Source organism: Olea europaea, chromosome 10 (genome assembly GCF_002742605.1).
Source record: "Olea europaea var. sylvestris chromosome 10, O_europaea_v1, whole genome shotgun sequence".
NCBI classification, from domain to species: domain Eukaryota; kingdom Viridiplantae; phylum Streptophyta; class Magnoliopsida; order Lamiales; family Oleaceae; genus Olea; species Olea europaea.
Genome location: NC_036246.1, coordinates 8,196,337 through 8,200,879, shown reverse-complemented (window position 1 = coordinate 8,200,879; position 4,543 = coordinate 8,196,337).

Below are 4,543 nucleotides of genomic sequence, written 5' to 3'. Positions count from 1 at the left end.
CCCAACTTGAAGATATCAACCTTACCTCCTTTCCTTTTCTTTTTTCCTTTTCTTCTTCCTTTTTCTTTTCTTTTTTCCCTTCTTCTTTCCTCTTTTTCTCTTCTTCTCTCGGTCACTGCCTCCCGTAATTTACTCTGTGTGTGTGTGTGAAATGAGAGAAAATGGGTCAAAGGTTTGTATTAATTGGTCCAAAACCCATAATTGCAAACTAAGTCCCTTAACTTCACTTTTTAGTAACATTTAATCCTTAAACTTCCAAAAGTATATATATAAATTCCAAACTTTTAAATATATCAAATTCAACCTTTATATATTTTGCCAATTGCAAAATAACCCAAATAAAATATTTAATTTCATTTTAGTCCTTGATTGACTTTGACTTTGACTAGTCAATATTTGAATTTTTGACTATAAAATTTGGATTGTCACAATACATCTATCCCCTAGAGCGCAAATCAACCTAATAGTCCTATGTATGTAAAGGATTACTTACATAACGAAATTCTATGGTTGCGAGTGGAAGCAGTCTTCACATTGAGGGGGAACCACTATTTTTCCTTGTTATTTGCTTATTTTCTGATTAATTTACATTTGCTTCTCTCGTTAAGGATTCAGGTATATTCGATAACATCTCATTGTTGCATTAATACGTTAGTATATTGAATTCATTCTCTTTTGGGTCATTTAATGAAGATATTAATAAACCAGATCCAAAAGTTGAAGTTTCGGCTCCGCTGATCATGGGCGATAAAGATTACTTCTTGCGTTCTAATGAAAATGCAGATTACGTAATGAGCGGAAAATTGAAAACATTTGTAACAAACTTGGAGATAAAAGAAGGAAGTCATTTTGTTCAAGAGCACTTTCCTGCCCAGGCGAATCATCTTATTCTCAGTTTCCTCAAAATCCACAGCTAGTCATGTACCCCTAAAGTGCTTTTGGAATCCCTCTGTATTATAAAACAAACGAACCTGTAAATATTTAAATCTCCGATTCTCCATCAAGCTTGTAAACTATGTAAGTTAATGATTTCTTCTTATTTTTGGTGATATCTTTTTGCTTGCATTATAAATATCTAAGGTTTACAAACACGTCGATAGAGCCTTTGAATAAGGTGAATATAGGTAAGTAGCACATCATAAATAAATGATTTGCAGCAAATTTTATTTATTTATTTTTTTCTCAACAACATGATTTTTTTAGCAATATCATATACTTTGTAATGTAGAATATGAATGAGTGGCCCAATTTTTAAGTTTAATTTATTTTATTTTGGGTCAGTGAAACTAGTCACATTGTATGAGGTTGGCATTATGGCATAATTAAACTATCACTAGGTACAAACCATGTGATAAATTTGAGATGAGAATGTGGAAGTACAGACCTACAAAGTTATTTAGCATTGGTGTTTGAACACCATGATAGGCCTAAATATATAATTTTCATCGATAACTTAGCCCTTGTTTGAGCCACATTATATTCCTTTGAATGCATTTTTGAATAATGTATTGATGAGAAATGTGTAGTTAAAAAATAAAGAAAAGTTTTGGATTTGCGTATAATATTATTTTATCGAAAAATGTGTGATTGAAATGATGTCAAATCACTGTTTAAGAATGTATTTTTTTGAAAAAAATATGGCTCAAATAACTCCTTGGGGGGTGTTTGATACCCATTTTTAGGGAAAAATGAATTTAGAAAAGTAGATTGATGAAAAATGTGTGGATGAAATATAAAGAAATTTTTTTTATTTATGTGTAATATTATTTTAATGAAGAATGTGTGGTTGAAAAGAAGAGAGAAAAATGCATTTTGAGAAAAATGGAAATCAAACAGGGCCTTAATATATCACTATACTGATGTTAAAATCATCGCTTGAATTGTACCCCTCGAACTAACTGGCAAGACTGGAGGCACTGGACCGCTATCTTTACGTGGATGTGGGGCTAAAATCCTTTACGGTAAGGAGGCATTGGACCGCTACCTTTCTAAACACAAGTTAAAGGATTCAGAGGAATAGTAATCTTGTAAAAGACATCTCGATATGTTTCCTTTTTTCAGTTAAATCAGCTTCTACATTGGTGCATTTATGTTTATTTTGCATTACAGGCAAGTGCAGATGGGTCTGAAGGAGAACCTGAGGTGGAACCGGAGCTTGCTTCTATTGTTGCTTTGTAAACTTTCAATGAGGTCCGGGGATAAGAGTCATGTTTATTATGTGCATAACAATAGATATATAGCTTGTTTGCTCTACTCATTTTAACTTTAGGTGTAATCATACTTGGTGAATGTCATTTATTCGTGTGTTGATGAAATATTTTGGATTCAATGTTAATTGACATTACATTTTAATTGATTTATTATGATTTTTGTATCTTTATATCATTTTGAATGGGGTTAAAAAAAATTATTATAATAGATAATAGTATAATTTCTCCCTACAATTTTTTTTTAATAACTTATACAAATATGCTTTTCTCACTAAAAATTATTTGCAAAAAAAAAAAAAGGGTTTAGCCCACAAAATAATTTGTTCTATGCTGTTACAAACTTTTAATTGTAGGAAAAAATGCATATTTTGGACCACAAATAAATTTTCCACACAAAATATTATTTGTGAGGACACAGACGATTTAGCCCACAACATAATTTGTACGGACAAGTGAAATCGTTTCGTGGGTAGAAGTAACTTTAGAAGACGAATTACTTTGTCAAAAGAAAACTTACGCGACGAATTGTATTCATCTCCAAAGGGTTTGTAGGGAAAAACTTTAGCCTACAAATTTCAAAATTTTGTCGTCTTATACCTATCCCCTCGATGTTTGCCCCACAAACGTGCCTACAAAATTTTTTCGTCTGCAAAGGTTTTTCCCCACAAATAAGAACATTTCCCTACAAATAAATTTTGTAGGGAAAACATAAAATTCTTGTAGTGGGAATACCCAAATCTCACTTCCCTAGATGGGCTATTGTAATTAATTAACTAATTATATCTCTTGAATTATGAGGATGAATAAAATACCAAAGGGAAAGTCCTCTATAGTTTATAAGATAAAGCTACTTTGCCAAAATGATTTCACAAAAAGTTTGACATAAGTGCATTTGACAGTAAATGATTGGATGAAAAAGTTGAATGTATTTTAAATTGTCTAATGATAAAATGTCACATGATATTATGTCAAATTTTATTTTAACTTAGATGTTCACGTAACACGTTTGATAGTTTATATAGGATGAGTAGCGTTTTATTTAATTCAAGTTGGTATTCTAACGATCTCATTATACTTATTTATATAGTTTTGACTCTCAATATTGTCTTCTCTTATTCTATTATTCTCAACAATTTATAACACATTATCAACACAAAATTTTAGCCATTGAGTTATCAAAGGTGTTTCTTTTTTTTCTTTATTAAGAGATAAACAAGGAATTCTAGTCAATTGAGTTAGCAATGATTATTCTTTTTGTTCAAAAGAAAAAAGTGTAGGATCTTTGAGCTTTATTTGCATAACAAACAAATCGGTAATGTTATTCTATTTGATTACTTCGCTTGACTATATAATTAACGATAAGCAGACATATATTTTCTTGAATGTAATTTATTGCTTTAGTAGCAATGTTTTTATTGCTACTCTTAAATGAATAATCAATATTTTAGAAAAATATTGTGATGAAAATATAAACAAATACTACAGAAGCATATTGCGTTGTTCAGCAAACAATAAATATCAATAATTAGAAGAATATTATATTGTGCTGAAACAAAAATGAATTTTATAAATAAATGTTCCAAAAGAATATTGTGTCATACTTCATGAAGGAGCATAAAAATTATTACTATTCTAGAATAATATAATGTCTTTTTCTTGAAAAAAAAAATTGTTAATTTTATTACTATTCTAGAAGAATATTTCGTTGCTGATTATGAAGAAGTATATTATTTCAATTAATGTTCATGTAGAATGCTACTTACTCTCGAAGATCGTAATTTTATAAGATCTAAAATTTTATATGAATATCATTATAATTCTCCTAGATAGTAAATTTTTATACAGTTTAATATTTTAGAATAATAATTTGTTGTTGTTCTTGAAAAAAAATGGTCATTTATATTATTTCAAAATATTATTTGCCCCAAGAAAGCATGTTATTAACGATTTCTAGAAAATATTATGCTATTGCTTCAGAAGAAGCATAAATTTTTCTGATTCTAGAAGAATTGTGTATTACTATAGATCAACATTACAGAAAATATTTTATAATTTTATTTTGAATGAAATTCAATTTATATAAAAAAAAAATTGTGTTAATGACATCATAAATTTCAGTACTCAAGAAGAATATTGTTTTGTTATTCATAAAAATAACAAAAACTCTATTCATACTAATATTCTGGTAGCATAGTGTGTTGTTATTCTTGAAGAAGTGCAACAATATTAACATCAATACCGTGAAAAAAATATTGTGTTGGTTTTAGGGACGATTTAGGGGAGGACTGGCTGGGCTCTAGTCCTCTCCCCCCCCCCCCCCCCCCCCCCCCCCC